The 17,530-nt window shown below is 42.1% G+C and overlaps 1 protein-coding gene across 1 annotated transcript in view; it reads right to left on the bottom strand.

The window, feature by feature from the left end:
- LOC136865982 (carbohydrate sulfotransferase 5) overlaps window positions 1–16,270 on the bottom strand; it is a 476,390-nt gene extending 460,120 nt beyond the window's left edge. Inside the window, exon 1 of the mRNA XM_067142571.2 lies at window positions 16,120–16,270. The gene's annotated coding sequence lies outside the window, so the exon portion shown is untranslated. The remainder of the gene's footprint in view (window positions 1–16,119) is intronic.
- Window positions 16,271–17,530: the final 1,260 nt, after the last annotated feature.

Raw genomic sequence — 17,530 nt, 5'->3', positions numbered from 1 at the left:
AGGTCTTATGGCGACGATGGGACAGAAAAGGGCTAGGACTGGGAAGGAAGCGGCCGTGGCTTCAATTAAGGTACAGCCCCACCATTTGCCTGGTGTGGAAATGGGAAACCACGGAAAACCATTTTCAGGGCTGCCGGCAGTGGGGTTCGAACCTACTATCTCCCGAATACTGGATACTGGCCGCACTTAAGCGACTGCAGCTATCGAGCTCGGTATCTATGGAATAAATGAAGCAATGAATAAGGTGGCTGATACTTACGGCAAAAATATTAATAATAAATATGAACCAAAAACACTACGAAACTAGAGTAAATTCACTAGATAACACTACCACAAACTCGGCACTCAAAATGAAGTCACAAATACTCCTCCGAAGCCACAAATGAAGCGTAGATCTTGTATATATGAGGATATTCGGCGCAGCACCATAACACATGATCTCATCCGCTTGTGGTTAGGCGGCCCTTGACATTGGTATGGGGGGAATAGTGATATACAAAGAAAGAGCCTTGAGACCATACGACCGTAAATCTGACCTAAGTCTAACTGGGTCCTGCCCGCAATTAATAGAAGGAAGAAACAAAGGTCAATACGACGGTAGTTGTCGCAAGAGAAAATCCCTCATAAACGTGTCTCTGTAGGGGTTCTGGTGCCAAATGTCAGGCCTATTTTATTATATTAACAGATATATCCGTTTAAGTACCTTGGGTGTAATAGACTGTAGTTAATATCCGCGGTTAACCATTTTGCGGATGCGGATAACCATTCGCGGATGTGGGTGCGGATGAAGGAAGTGCGGATGCGGATATTATTTTGTACATCCGCGCAGGGCCCTACTGATAGGGCATGTCGGTAGCATATCACGTTACTTTAACAATTTTCTTCATCGTCTTCGTTCTCGTCCTCATCGCCATCAATTTCTGTTTCCTTTTCTTGAAGGAGATGGGTGACGATATCTTCGATGTTTTCTAATAATAATAATGTTATTTGCTTTACGTCCCACTAACTACTTTTTCGGTCTTCGGAGACGCCGAGGTGCCGAAATTTCGTTCCGCGGGAGTTCTTTTACGTGCCAGTAAATCTATCGACACGAGGCTGACGTATTTGAGCACCTTCAAATACCACCGGACTGAGCCAGGATCGAACCTGCCACGTTGGGGTCAGAAGGCCAGCGCCTTAACCATCTGAGCCACTCAGCCCGGCTCGATGTTTTCTAATGCCCCTTCTGTCTCCACTTGTAGTAAATGGTCACGTAATCGTCTGCACTGACGCATAATTTCACTGTTCGAGAATTTTCTTGTAGCACATCAGTATTTACGTTCATTATGGATCCTTCGTCAGGGTGTGAGACAAACTTGGCTTTGTGAAAGCATCGTATTTGGCGACACTCCTTTCACTGCTTCTGCGATCCATCGAGCATAGATATAGGCATCTCCTGGCCGAATACTATCTCGGCCATCTTCGATTTATTCGGAATACATATGTACTGTAAAGGGTTAAGAAGGAAATTTACGTAAGTTTTCTGATATAGTACTAAAACTTCCAGTCTTTTCTCCTTTCAGACAGCATCTGCTAAATACAGGTAAACTTAGAATATTAAATTATAATTCATGGGACCGGGAAGCCTCCGTGGCTCAGGCGGCAGCGCGTCGGCCTCTCACCGCTGGGTTCTGTGGTTCACATCCCGGTCACTCCACGTGAGATTTGTGCTGGACAAAGCGGAGGCGGCAGAGGTTTTTCTCCGGGTACTCCAGTTTTCCCTGTCATCTTTCATTCCAGCAACACTCCCCATTATCATTTCATCTATCAGTCATTAATCATTGCCCGACAGCCTTCGGCAGCCGGCACAATTCCTATCCTCGTCGCAAGATGGGGATTTCATTCATTCCATCCCTGACCCGGTCACTGACTGGAAAACAGATTGTAGGCTTTTCAATTCACGGGACCGGGAAAATATTCCGATATGGACAGTTTTCCGATTCTTAAAGGTTCCACCAAAGGCAGAGTTTACTGTATCAAGCAGTGAGCTAGGGAAAATGACCTCACGATAAATCAGAAGAAGATTGCAGATGACCTTCAGGAATGGATGGAAAACTGTAGTTAGAAATAACATATCACTGCCAGGTAACCCACTAGAAATTGTAAAGAAATACGAATCACACTCCATACAACTGCAAGATCCTTCAGTATTCACATACAAGAGAAGTCAGCAACAACTATCAGAGCCACGTACAGCACAAAAAGCATAACCAGTCTCTCTATCAGCACAGCAAGGTCAGTATTCGACACACCAATAGCTCCTATCGTAACTTAGGGAATTCAAATAATATGGAAAAATCTCATAAACGATAATTTATTCAAAACTGAAAATATCAAAGCAATGTTCATGTAAAGAGCAATGGGGGCAGGAAAAACAGCACGAGCTCATGAGAGAAACCTACTTCGTGGAGGATATCAGAGCATACCACCACCTAATGTCCACAAGACTACACCAAGAGACTGTAACTATCAGAAAAGGATAAAGGGAAGAGATAGAGCTGGAATTCTACAGCACGTCTGCTAAGATAGACAGGACCTGGATCAGAGAGTGCCAAGAAAATACAGGTGACAACCTGACTGGCCATACACGGTTTCACCATAAAATATGTGTAAACACAAGGTACACTCGAAAAGTTTAGTATCTCGTGGCCAGAAATATTCATTTCAGGCAAGAAATCAGTACAGCCCTCAGAACCACCCAGTACCTGCTTACACACACTCCCTCACTGGGAAATGGTGAAAACAGAAGTACGAGGACATGAACGAAACACACGCGGAGGGGAAGGTAGGCCTACTTGCTTCCCTGCCTGACCACACATCCCACTGCCTCGACAATGAAGGGATAGAGGAATGAAGGGAGGAACTACACGCCTCCCTCTAGGCAACAGACGTAATGTGTATGTCAACTCATTGCGGGTCAAATTATCCAGTTACTTTGTAATTCTTGTGTGCGAAGTCTGGCTGAATTGTTAGTGGTCTCGACTATGACTTCAATATCAAATGACATCGCGCTCAACCACTGTAAGAAGGAATGACCCTTATTTTCGTCAATATATGCCCTGTTAAATACTAATACTACTACTACTACTACTACTACTACTACTACTACTACTACTACTACTACTACTACTACTACTGACAATAATAATAGGCCTAATTGTTATAATCAAAAACCAAAGTAAAAATAACCTGGCATTAAATAATTATGATTATCAGAGACGCAAGGGCGTTTGGAAAACTGTTCCTATGAAGTTATTGTCAGCGCTGATCCAACTATTAAATGCCATGTACTGGGGTGGGATTACATCTTGCACACTTCATCGCAATTAAATTACAGTTAATTAATTATTTTCCTTGATTACAAAAAGCTAGTGTAGCCAGAATATTTAACCATAGAAACATCTTAATCAGTTCCCGAAACAATGGAGCTGGGACTGACCTCTGAGTGCGTAACGTCGCAAACCACACCTCCTGGAAGACGAACACCTGTAAGATTGCCTTGGTTACTTCTCCTTCATCCACAGGGTCGGCCAAAATCTTCGCCCAAACGTTACCTGTTTCCTTTTCCACCCGGAATTCTTGTGATCGCGATTGTACCACAAACCCGACAAATGCTGTGTTTGTATGCTGTGCGGGAAGAGTTGTTACACATATCACATAACAAAGTGCAAAAATAGACTAAAATCAATAACTGAATATAGGGAGGAATAATTTGAGTGCACCGTTCTCATTTATTATTATAACATAACCGTTGTATAGGCTAGAGTATACTTGCCTATTAGCTTAAGTAAGTTTGCATTCTAACATATTGGCGCCTAAAATTCCGAGTTCATCAGTGTATTTATTGCCAGGTTTCTTGTTTTATGTTCACGTTTTATCACAACGATGAGATAGGACAGGGCTAGGAATGGAATAAAATTGACTGTAGACTTAATTAAAGTTCAGTCGCAGCATCTGCCTGGTGTAAAAATGGGAAACCACAGAAATCCGCCTTCAGAGCTGTCGACAGTTGGGTTTGAACCCACGATCTCCCGAATGCAGCCTTTCAATTACGTGATCCAAACCGCGTAACAAAATCGCTTGGTTCTGCTTGTGGTTTAACGTTATAAATGGAAAATCATCTTCAGGACTGCCGAAGTTTGAACCCACGACCTCCCGAATGGCAGCTTAATTCCTGGTTATGGTGGTATCCTCGTGCGGAGACCGTTCACGTGGCAGGAAATCTGGCCCCCTGATACATCTGCCAAGTCCCTCACCGCCGAACGATACAGGAACTTGCTGTCAGATCATATCCTCGCCTTCAGCACCTGCTGGAGACCTACACCAAAATTATTTACTCCCTTGTCGCATCCGGACAGTAGCCGATTGCTTCGGTTATACTTGGGGACAAAGCATGACAATCTCGCCTCATACCACTACTCTCCAGCGGCAGCCCGGTGTCTTTTATCGGCTTATAAGATTGTACTATGTCTAGTGTAGCCATAGTTGCCAAATTGTCTATTGCGCTCGACACGAAGAAATGGTAAAGGCTGAGGAGTGTGGATGAGGGTGGTTTGGCAACCTATCTACACCAAACAAGGATCACTTAGAACTCGTTAACTCAACATGATGCAGGGTGTGATTGACTGCTGGTTTCCAGATCGCTTCCAGGAACTGAGGCCGTCATGTTTTGACCCCAAATATAACATTCCATAGGAAAGATAAGGCATATCTAGCCCCCAAGGTCACCTGACCTCAATCCTACTGAGCACATCTGGGCCGCTGTCGAGAGCGATGTGCGCGCCCTGGACTCTGTTCCGACAAATCTTTGTGCGTTATGGGAGATTGTGCGGCGATCGTAGATCAGAATGCGTTCCCAACGCTCCTGGTTTCTTGTCGAGCCCACGGCACCGCACATCGCCACCATCATCAGAACGAAAGGTGATCCTACATGCTACAAGTCAGATACGACTAATTCAATTGCTTATCAGTGTAGATCAGGGCCTCTCAAACGCCTAAATTCCCACGCGTGCAAACCGAGGCGCAGAGGTTCCGTGCACCGTGCCTTGGTCCGAGTCGGCTCGGTTCAGACCAGCGTTTTGTCTCGGGGCGACTCGGCTAAGCTCGACTCAACTCTGCTCCGATAGTAGAGCGCTGCATAGCAAGTGAGGAAGGGGCAGACAGGAGGAGCGAGCGAGACAAGCGTAGGGAATGAGACAGACACCGGTATTGCTTAAAATTGAGGAGTCTGGGTCTGCACTCTGGTCAACCTGGCGAAGTCGTCTTATGCACCATGCGCCGCGCAATGCACCAGTGCATGCACACCCCGAGAGGCCCCGGCGTAGATGACTTCTGTTATAAGAACAGTAAAATAGCACGTATTTGCGGAAGTACGGAAGGCTTAAGGGGACCGGGAATGGAAATTCAGGGCCACATAATTAATTTTCTTCTTTTCCATGATATACTAGTAGACTCACACAGCTTCGCAGCATTCCGTTTAAATAGGTCATGTAGTTTTGCCTGCCCTTTTCAATAGTTTTATGAACATTTAATCATCATCATCATCATCATCCGTTTACCCTCCAGGTTCGGCTTTTCTCTCGGACTCGGCGAGGGATCCCACCTCTACCGCCTCAAGGGCAGTGTCCTGGAGCTTCAGACTCTTGGTCGGGGGATACAACTGGGGAGAATGACCAGTACCTCGCCCAGGCTGCCTAACCTGCTATGCTGAACAGGGGCCTTGTGGAGGGATGGTAAGGTTGGATGGGACAGGCAAGGAAGAGGGAAGGAAGCGGCCGTGGCCTTAAGTTAGGTACCATCCCCGCATTCGCCTGGAGGAGAAGTGGGAAACCACGGAAAACCACTTCGAGGATGGCTGAGGTGGGAATCGAACCCACCTCTACTCAGTTGACCTCCCGAGGCTGAGTGGACCCCGTTCCAGCCCTCGTACCACTTTTCAAATTTTCGTGTCAGAGCAGGGAATCGAACCCTGACCTTCGGGGGTGGCAGCTAATCACGCTAACCACTACACCACAGAGGCGGTCATGAACATTTAATACCGGTACATAATAACTGATTCACTCGTAATGTAGTTTAAAACACTTATTTTCATACAGAATTCACTGTGCTTCGACCATTCGGGCGTATCTGGATCTTATCATTTTCAAACGATCTTGCCAGAGATACTGCAACATACAGTTGGCCGTGATTGAATACTGGTTCGGGTACGCAGGCACCCTCTTTTTCAAAAGTTGTCCCTGTGCTTTATTACTGGTAATGGTCATACAGAAGGTTAGGCAACTTGATACCTTCCCGCCTGTGCGTATGTCGATGTTTTCTGTTAGCAGCATGTAAGTTATTAGGAAGGTTCTGTCATCTGTTGAGTATATTTAGAAGCTGGTGAAGGTCAGAGAATCAAAGAGTATATAGCACAGAATAATATTCTTCCATGATCAGAGGAAGTGTATACTATCTGGCATGACCGGAAATAAATAATCAAACATGGCTGCATGCAATAACATTACTAAGGATGGAAATCAAATAAACCTACCACAATATTAATACAAGTGTTGGTCCCTTAGTAACCTGCTAAGTGCAGAATGTATTGCGGGTTAGGGTAAGCCTTCGCCTGCAATTATTGGAGTGATCATTTAATGATGTGATTTTATGATTACTCAAAGATGACTGAGCTTAGAGACCTATCAATGTCTCATGATTCACCGGCAGGCAAATCCGGAAAGTATAAAACAAAAATTAAGTAATTCTGTCCAGTAGAACGGACGGACTTGCCAAACCTGTTTTTAGTAAACTCTTTTAATATATAGATATATCACTTTTATACGGTAAGTGGAAGTTTAAAAAATATATATTTTAAATAGTTCGATCATGAAAAGTAGTCAGCTGGTAGCCATCATGGCCAACGGTGTTATCTCTGAGGTTTCAGTGTGAGTGTTTAAAATGTAGCATTCTGTAATGAGTACAGATGGGAATTTTAGGCAGGAACAGGTTAGAATGCAAACGTATTTGAACAAGGCGCAAGTATCATCTAGCCGCTCTACAGTTATGACGACGAGTTGCATAAAGTTTAGGGGTTCTGATAGTCCAGGTTGCTAATATTTATGTAAATCTCATTACATAACCGTCGTGCGGGTAGCAGACACTTGCCCCTTGTTCAAATACGTTTGCATTCTAACCTGTTCCTGCCTAAAATTCCCATCTCTACTAATGAGTGGGTGCTTTGATAACTGGAAACAAGCTACAACCATCCACACAGTCTACCTCTTGCTGTGATGGAAATAATGAATACCGTTTTTAGGGACTTAGCACACTCTCATATTCTGAAAAAATGTCTGCATGGACGGCCATAAAATCAAAACGAGGGTGTAAACAATGTCATCTGGAGTTCGATTCCCAAGACAATGTTTGTCGGTATTTATAGCCTACACTTCGGAGTATGTGATGCAGTGGCAACATTCAATAAAGGAAATGTAACAAGCTATAAGGTTTTGGACAAGCTGGGATTGGGTATCGTATATCGAACTGTTGAGGCTATGCTTTGATGCGACATGAAAAGACTCCGAAATCCAGACCGAAAATTCCACAATTTAACCAAGGAAGCCAGAAAACGACATAGAGATGCCAAAAGAAACTGCTGGATCCGTCTGAAGAACAGGGTATGGAGAAGGTTTATTTTGACATTCTAACTTTGGAGTCTGTTTTCCCCTAAGTTTATTTTTAGTTATTTATTGTACGTTTTCTCAGCTTCTACTACATACAGAAGCTTTAAACTCTCGTAGTTCGTTTATTCAAGTGTTCTCCACATACTAATTGCTTTATTTTAAAAATCTACTCAACTTAATGAAAATTATGTTCTGTGAAGTGTATAATTTTTACACTTAAAATGATTAAACCTAGGGCATAATTTTAATTATATACCCTCCAGTAGATAGTCGAGGTACATGTCGTAAACCCGTACAGATTTTATACGTCTGTCACGAATAACTTTGACAAATGGTACATCAAACATTGATAATTTAACACTGTTGGAATAGGACATTCCGTATCCTTTTAAGCTGAAAACTAAACGGAGGAAAGTAAATCATTCTGATATTCTCTCATTTGAAACGCAGATAAAACCAGTCCATTAATAAGCCACTCCCCGAAGCGTTCGTGTGCAGCGTGCCTTTGATGGAAGTAGTAGCCTGCGCCCATAAATAAAGAAAACACAGGCCTTTGAATGATAGAGTTACTTAAGAATGTAGAAAGTGAGACTTGACAGAAAATAAAAAATACATTCTTGAATGGAGTCAGAGAGAAGATAATAATTTGGGTGAAAACAGACTAGAAGTCGAGCCACACTGACAGGACACAAGAAGAAGGTAACCAGGTATTTATTGATCAGTTTTAGATATAAGTCGCGTAAAAACAGTTCAATGTCACGTTCAAAAATCGTCAAAAACGTAGCTTATTGATAATAAGCATATCTTTGGCATGAGGAAATTTATTTTCATGAGAAAGGCCTTCCTTGCTTGTCCTAGTATCCATTTTAGGTCCTACTTACTTTTGACATCGTTAGAAATTCTATCACCCAAGTAACAATATTCATGTACCTCCTTAAGGCTTCGATAAAAATTAATGTGCCTTTGTTCACTACTTTCGCCAGACTCCTGGACCAGTGTTTCGAAGCCGTTTTGTGCTAATTCTCACGTTTTACGATATCTTGTCATATTACAACTTCCTTGTACAGGAATGATCAACCTTCAAGTTAAGACCTGACAATAATAACCATTGTACCTTGTACTTGTGTTCAAATATCATAATCGATGGACCAAGGAATCTTTTCTTTTTCTCAATCTTTATCTTTTGCCTTTGTGGGCGAGATACAGTGTTTACAGTGTCTTCTGGTGTGGGCTAGAATGAATTTGTTACTTTCATTGACCTGTCTCAGTGTCATCTTGGGCTTTGACAACATGAAAGTGACTGAGGTATGAGTGATGCTAGTAATACCATTCCTTATGCTGCCAGTCCTTGTTAGGAAGGGTGTAAAACTATCGCTCATAAGGGTGACCGGTACATGCACTTCAGCGGGCTTGGTAGACTGATATGTAATAGAAACTTCTGGATCGGTGAGGAAAGCAACGGGAAACTACCCCACTCCTCATTTCCCTAGTATAACTCTTCAGTGTCACCTACGCTATCTATGACAGCTGTTGGCGGAGCTATGGAGGATCAAACCAGCTTCCGCGCTGAATAACAAACAGACATATCTATTTCTGCCCCCTAACAAATTCTGTGATACCGTAGTCTGATGAATGAATAATATTGGTGTCGTGAGAGATGCTAAATGTGATCCATGCGTAACTACGGTCCCTAAGTGGAATTATATTTCAAATGACCATAGTATATGACACGTGAAGAAAGGGAGATTTATTTGATGTGAAATAACCTTCATGCAAATCTCATATCCCGGTCCCACTGTTTTTTTTTTTTTTTTACAACTTTGCTTTACACCGACACAGATAGGTCTCATGGCGACGATATGATATGAAAGGGCTATGAGTGGGAAGGAAGCGACCGTGGCCTTAATTAAGATAGAGCCCCAACACTTGCCTGGTGTAAAAATGGGAAACCACGGAAAACCATCTTCAGGGCTGCTGAATATGGGGTTCGAATCCATTATCTCCCGGTTGCAAGCTCACAGATCCACGCCCATAACCGCACGGCCAACTCTCCCGGTCCCTCCATCTGTTCTTGTTAAGATCTCTTTATTTGTCGATGCAGTCACAGAATCGTAACTTCAGCTTTTCTATTCTGTACAAATACGAATTTGGAACAAATGTGTCCCATAACTTGGGTCATGTTTAATCTTCTTCCCACGTGTAGTCTAGCATTGTCATTCACCGATGATGCTTAGTCCTGTTTTGACATTAACTTCCCCAGACATTTTTTCGATCTTTCCTAAAAACAAAGAAAAACCAAATTCACATAGAAGAGTGATCTTTCTTTGTTCTGTCAGTGTTTACGTCATAGTTATCCGATGCGATATACGAAAGGCTTCTTTCTTATGATGATGATGATGATGATAATAATAATAAAAATAAAAATAATAAAATACTTGTTTAACAATCATTAACATTGATGAGAGTCTTAAAATACGCCAGGGCACTGGAGTTTTGTCCTAAAACATTTTTTTGAATTCGTGCAATAATTTTGGTACACAGTTAAATGCTACTAACTTCGGCAGGAACCAAACTCGTTACCTTCGAAACAGAAGGCCAACAACTATCAGATACCACTACTGATATCGCGGGAAGGATGACAATAATAATAATAGTAATCTTTCTTTCTTTCTTAATCTGATTACCTTCCAGGGTTAACTTTTCCCTCGGACTCGGCGAGGGAACCCACCTCTATCACCTCAAGGGCAGTATCCTGAAGCGTGAGACTTTGGGTTGGGGGATAAAACTGGGGTGGATGACCTCACCCAGGTGGTCTCACCTGCTATACTGAACAGGAGCCTTGTAGGGGAATGGGAAGATCGGGAAGGATACGCAAGGAAGACGAAGGAAGCGACAATGGCCTGGGCGATGTGTTGGCTAATTTCCCTGGCTTGGAGATTGGGTGTTTGTGTTCGTCTCAATACACACCTCTTCATTTACATAGAGCACACCACACTACAACCACCACAGAAAGACACATCCCTTCACACAATTTTGGCGTCAGGAAAGGCATCCGGGCGTAAAACTGGGCTTGATCTACAAGGGGTACGGACCTTAAGTACTTGGGCAAAATTTAGGACGAGGAATAACTAGATAAGATCGTTCAATATTATCAAAGCGAAGTTGTTGTTTCTTTTTTTTTTTTTTTTTTTTTTGCTAGTTGCTTTACGTCGCACCGACACAGATATGTCTTATGGGGACGATAGGACAGGAAAGGCGAAGTTTTTGTTGCTACTTGTTTAACGTCACACAAACACACTGAAAGTCTTCGGCGACGGAAGGATGAGAAAGAGCTAGGATTGCGAGGTAAGCGGCCGTCGCATTTTCCTGGTGGGAAAATGGGAAACAACTGAAAACTATATTTTGTGCTGCCAACGGTCGGATCCGAACCCACTATCTCCCGAATGCAAGCGCACGGCTGGCGATCCTAACTGCACGGCCAACTCGTTCGGTCAAAGCGAAGTCCTATCATGATAACGAACAAAGTAAAAGTGATGGATTGCGAGATTCTAGCATATTCACATTCATTCATTTCTAGGAGAGACTTCCCACATGCAGAGGGTTCAAAGGCTAATGCTCTAAATGTGAATGAAAGTGTGCTAGATTCTCGGAATTACTCAGGCTGTTCAAAGAAATATGATGATGCTTGTTTTTTAAAAGGGCCTAACATCTAAGGTCATCGGCCCCTAAAAGATGATTATCAACTGGAAATAAAGCTATGATATTGACATTTATAATCAGTATATAAACATAATTCCACAATTACCGTTTGAAATGTTGACTTAGGCTATTCAGTACAGTGTGCCCTTAAACCAAAATTTACTGTGCATTAGATATGATGTCGTTTGTGCGCCTTGAAGATATGAAGAGATGAGGTAAATGCTAAGAAGCGGTTTCAAACCATTCTTACAAATTTGATGTAAAATATACAGAACAGTATGTAGGGGTTGCCAGGTGCTTTTGGAGAAATGTAGGACGTAATTCTATAACATGCAGGACATCGGGAAATAATACACTGAAAGCAGAAATATATTTAAAAAAAGCATTAGCTAATGATGTTATTCTCACATTAAATTTACCAAGAAATGATTAGTCCTGATTCTACTGTAAAACATCTTCATATTTATTAATGTACAATTTGTTTTACGTCGCACCGACACAGATAGGTCTTATGGCGACGATGGGTTAGAAAAAGGGCTATGAATAGGATAGAAGCTACCGTGACCTTAAGTAATATACAGCCCCAGCATTTGCCTGGTGTGAAAATGCGAAATCACGGAAAATCATATTCAGAGCTGTCGACAGTGGGGTTCGAACCCATTATCTCCCGAATGCAAGCTGGTAGCTACATTGTTCAAATCGCATAGCCACTCGCTCGGTATTCATATTTAAGAAGCATAGACTACTGATTAGTTGCAAAATGCCAAGTCTCACGCTCCAGGACACTGCCCTCGAGGCGGCAGAGGTGAGTTTCCTCGCTGAGTCCGAGGGGAAAACCGACCCTGGGGGGTAAGCAGATTAAGACAGAAGGAAGAAAGATTTATACAATTTAAATAATATTAGTGAAAGAAGGGTCGAATGCATCAAAGTTAGTGATGACTTGGCGCTTTTGGTGGAAAGCGAAAGGGATTGATTGAAATGTTAAGTGATCTTAGTGAGGCATGTGACGTATTTGGAATGTATATACAGTAAGTACATGGAAAAGAAAAGGGATGGTTATAGTTTTATAGAATAGAGGAGTGAAGTAAATGATAGGAAATTAGGAAATAGAAGAAATCAGAGTCAGGAGAGTAATTGATACATAAGCATTTAACAGAAGAAGAATGTTTTGTGTTGGTCTGAATACATAACTGAGAAATCGTCTGACGAAGTGCTTGTTGTTGAGTATGAAGCAGAAACCCATACGAAGAGAAATGAGGATCAGAGAATGTGGTGAAAAACAGAAAGTATCAGTCTGGCCGATAGAGCGAAAATATTGTCATTTAACCAGAACGTCGGCATGGATCGGAAACGTTAATTTTGGACAGGAAAGCACACACGGAAAACACTGAGAATAAAGAACTACAGTAAAAATTATAAGGAAAATCCAAGGTCCAGAACCCACAGGCGAACAATACAGACTTGGAAAGAAATCAAATAACACACATTGAAAAACTTTAACATTTTAATTTAATTATTGCTATTGGGTCGCACAAACTACTCTGACTGTTTTTGGAGACGCCGAGGTACCGGAATTTCTTTAACGAGCCATTAAGTCTACCGATACGATGTTGGCGTATTTTAGGCCCTTCAAATATCACCGGACTGAGCCGGGATCAAACCCGCCAACTTGAGCTCAGATGGCCAGCGCTTTACCACCTAAGCTACCCAGCCCGGCATTAACATTTTATGGATATGTCAAAAGAATGAATCCTTTTAGGCTGGGTAGCTCTGGCCTTCTGACTCCAACGTGGCAGGTTCGATTCTGATTCAGTCCGGTGGCATCTTAAGATGCTCACACACGTACTTCAACCTCGTTTCGGTGAATTTACTGGCACGTTAAAGAACTCCTGCGGTTCAACATTCCGGCGTCTCCAACAACTACAAAAATATAGTTAGTGGGACGTAAAACCAATAATATGATTTATTAGAATCAATCCTGACGGGCAAATAGTCAAATTATATGAAAAGAGGAGTAAAGTCGAAATAAACAACAAAACGGATTGGAAAAGTGAAAACCGACCTTAAGATCCAAAATTCATAGGTGACAAGTTCCACGAGGAAAAAAATCGAAGGTAGCGACCGGAATAACTTGGACTAAGGTGAGAAAAGACCCCCAAAGTAAAATAATGAAAGAAATATAGGCACTTAGGAAGGCAAGCAAATGTTTTTACGGTATGTGTTTGACGTAGTCCTAAATAGGCTTAATCGCAATTAATAATAATAATAATAATAATAATAATTATATCATGGCGTACGGCCTTCGAGGAGGCCTGGTGCAGGTCTTTCGATTAGACGCTCGTGGCTCACCTGCGCGTCCAAACGATGGGGCCCTGTCTAGGACAAAATCTAATGCTGGAGATAATACAAACACCCGGTTCCTGTACCAGAGGTATTAACCATTGTCGGTTAAAATTCCCGATCGAGGCGGGAATCGAACTCGGGTTCCCTTAGATCAAAGGCTAGCATATGAACAAGTTAGGCACGGAGCCGGGAATGATAATAATAATCTTCTTCTTTTTCTACCGCTACGTGTGGGGTGCGAACTGTGCAGCACATGTGGATTTGGCCATGTTTTACGGCCCGATGCTCTTCCTGACGCCAACCCTATATGGAGGGATGAAATCGCTATTGCGTGTTTCTGTGGTGGTTGGTAGTGTAGTGTGTTGTCTGAATGCGAAGAGGAAAGTGTTGGGACAAACACAAACACCCAGTCCCCGGGCCAGAATAATTAATCAGAAGCGATTAATAATCCCTGAGCTGGCCGAAAATCGAACCCAGGACCCTCTGAACAAAGGCCTTAACGCTGACCATTCAGCTAATGAGTCGGACAACAACAACAATAATAATAATAATAATAATAATAATAATAATAATAATAATAATAATAATAATAATAATAATAATAATTTATGGCGGCATTTCAGAATAGTGCCTTAGAAATTTCGGAAAATACATCATTAAGGACCGAATATCAACTATAAATGTCAGGAGAGTCAAAGCAAAACTGAAACCTTTGAGTGTATACTGACAGCATGTCCAAAACTTGCTTGAAGGACTACAAACGAAAACCTTAACAACGTAGCTGAGATAATCTACCAAGAAAGTGAATTAGCAACAGATGCAGAGCCATGTTGTAGAACCTGTCAACAAACTTCAACTGAAAATGAACGTTATCAAATATATTGGACTTTCTCTGTCATCACTAACAGGACAGTAGCTGTTAACAAACCTGACATCACTGTCACAGGTAAAGTGTACAAAAACACTTAGGTAATTGGCATTGCTGTACCAAACTCTCATAAACGTAAAAACTAAGATCCAAGAAACGTCTAGCTAAAACATGGATCTGACGGTTAAATCAGAGTACAGTTACTATTATTACTATTGTGACCTCAGCTACTGGAGTCGTACCAAAACAGCAACACACAGCTCTACGCCGTACAGGCAGTTACACTGGACAACTGTCACATAGTAAGAAAATTCATAAATACCGACAGCCAGTAACATTTCTTGTGTGTAGCCTAATGACCGAAATTTTATTTAAGGAAGTAAGAGAAATAATAATAATAATAATAATAATAATAATATCCACAAATGTGCTATTCTTCGAACGAGGATAATGTGGTTTCCAGGAAAGGCCCAAACTGAATCCTTGCAAGAAGTGGATTGAGGAGAGAAAATAAAAGCTCATTGAAGACGAAAGCGGGCATTCTGGGCAAACGTTGAAGATCACTGAAGAAAACAGTTGATGTGGTCCATAGCTGGCCTAATAATAATAATAATAATAATAATAATAATAATAATAATAATAATTCCCTATTCACTGTTATCATTCTTGTACAATGAAGACTACAAAATCAACACCATAAGTGGACAACGTGTTTCGAGCTCTTAGGTTATTATACATTAGAACACTGCGGATGTATAACACCTGTAACGGCACAACCACTTAGAGATGCCCTTTAAATTTCTCAGCACCCAACTAGCGCATTGCGGTTCGTCCCTCGGCAGACTTTAGGAATACCGTAACGATGAAATACGATAAATACCCGAATTATAATATGTACCGGTATATAACTTCGTTCTTGAAGGTAATTTTTGACATTAGAAACGACAATCCACTGAAATATTACACCACATACTCTTGAATCAATAAACGTATAAATTAATATTTGTGTAATTAGGTTGGGGTTCTTTTATAATAAATATCTTTTCATGAATTAAAGTGGCAGAGTATTAGTAAAACAACAGAAATAAATGAACCATTTCAGGCCAGTCAATAAGTCACATTAATTTTATTTAGAGAGGCTATAAAACTAAATTAAAGAAACTGGTTTGTAACTAAAGAAATTATCCATCGGCAAGAAGACACCTGGCTCCTCACGCGATCACAGGATTAGTGCAACGTCACTAGCAAAAATATTCTCTGCAGAGGAAGAAACCACATGTCTGCCAGCCTTCCCCGATAGAGCAAATGTTAAGCCCCTGAGTCTACGAGATTACTTCATATCACATCCGGGAAACAATGAAACGCCTCGTTGCTGAAATAAAATACGCAGAGCTCAGCAAGTAGGACAGGCTAACTGTCAAACAGCACACTACCAGAGAAGCTGGAGACTACATGCAGGCCAGGCCATTCCACATAAATAGCAACGTCTGCCGACGAGAAAATAACACTTACCCTAAATCTCAGCTGCTCTGCATTTCGCGCATACGAAAACACTAGTTAATTTAGCACCAGGGCAAAGAACACCACGAATATTGACGACTTGAGTGTAAACATGAACATCCGCAGGACACAGCAACACGGTTCCACATCCAGCCACCAGGGCGGCGGCACGACCACTGAGCTCAAACCGCTCTACTACAAGCTCACAACGGAGCAGGGCTGCCAATGTTTACTAAACAAATCTCGCTAACAATATGCATGTTTGAATAAACACACATAAAATGATTCTCTCTTCATCTCATCAGGTGTAATATTGCTATGATAAGAAGGAAGACATGGAAATAGCATTAGAGTGTATGTACCGCTCTTTAAGACACTGGAATCACAACGCAACGTTTGATCAGTCGAGGAACCGAGGTATGCGCGCCTCACGTAATTCGTGACTGACTCGAGTAAAGGTGGGTCACCTGAACAATGCTGGTTTGTCGCATTCGAGGTTACGGGTTCGACTTCCGCATGAGGGATGAACGTGCCAAGCGAATATACACATAACTACAGCGCGTGAAAAGAACAAAATACATCATGAAAGCACTTATGAGATAAATAAGTGGAATAAGTCAGCGCGGCAAAGTGGCCCATTTTATTAACATCAAATACGTTACAGCTGGGAGATTTTGCAGTGATAGTGTCTGCTTGCAGTAGTATAACATCATCATCATCATCATCATCATCTGTTTACCCTCCAGGTTCGGTTTTTCCCTCGGACGCAGCGAGGGATTCCACCTCTACCGCCTCAAGGGCAGTGTCCTGGAGTTTCAGACTCGTGGTCGTGGGATACAACTGGGGAGAATGACCAGTACCTCGCCCAGGCGGCCTCACCTGCTATGCTGAACAGGGGCCTTGTGGAGGGATGGGAAGATCGGATGGGATAGGCAAGGAAGAGGGAAGGAAGCGGCCGTGGCCTTAAGTTAGGTACCATCCCGGCATTCGCCTGGAGGAGAAGTGGGAAACCACGGAAAACCACTTCCAGGATGGCTGAGGTGGGAATCGAACCCACCTCTACTCAGTTGACCTCCCGAGGCTGAGTGGACCCCGTTCCAGCCCTCGTACCACTTTTCAAATTTCGTGGCAGAGCCGGGAATCGAACCCGACCCTCCGGGAGTGGCAGCTAATCACGCTAACCACTACACCACAGAGGCGGACAGTAGTATAACAACGGAATTAAATTAATTTAAGCATAAATGATATATCAACAAACAATTATTAGGTACATAAAAATAAGAAAGTGTACTATATTAGGGCCTATATTCTATTATATTAATTATATTAAAAGAAGAAATATCCTGCTACGTAACGAAAGAAGAATAAAGAAAGACATACATCAAAACAAGAAACAAAAAATACATGACGATTAAAATTACTT

The sequence above is a fragment of the Anabrus simplex genome, chromosome 3 (assembly GCF_040414725.1).
Source record: "Anabrus simplex isolate iqAnaSimp1 chromosome 3, ASM4041472v1, whole genome shotgun sequence".
NCBI classification, from domain to species: domain Eukaryota; kingdom Metazoa; phylum Arthropoda; class Insecta; order Orthoptera; family Tettigoniidae; genus Anabrus; species Anabrus simplex.
This window is presented reverse-complemented; position numbering and strand designations above follow the sequence as displayed.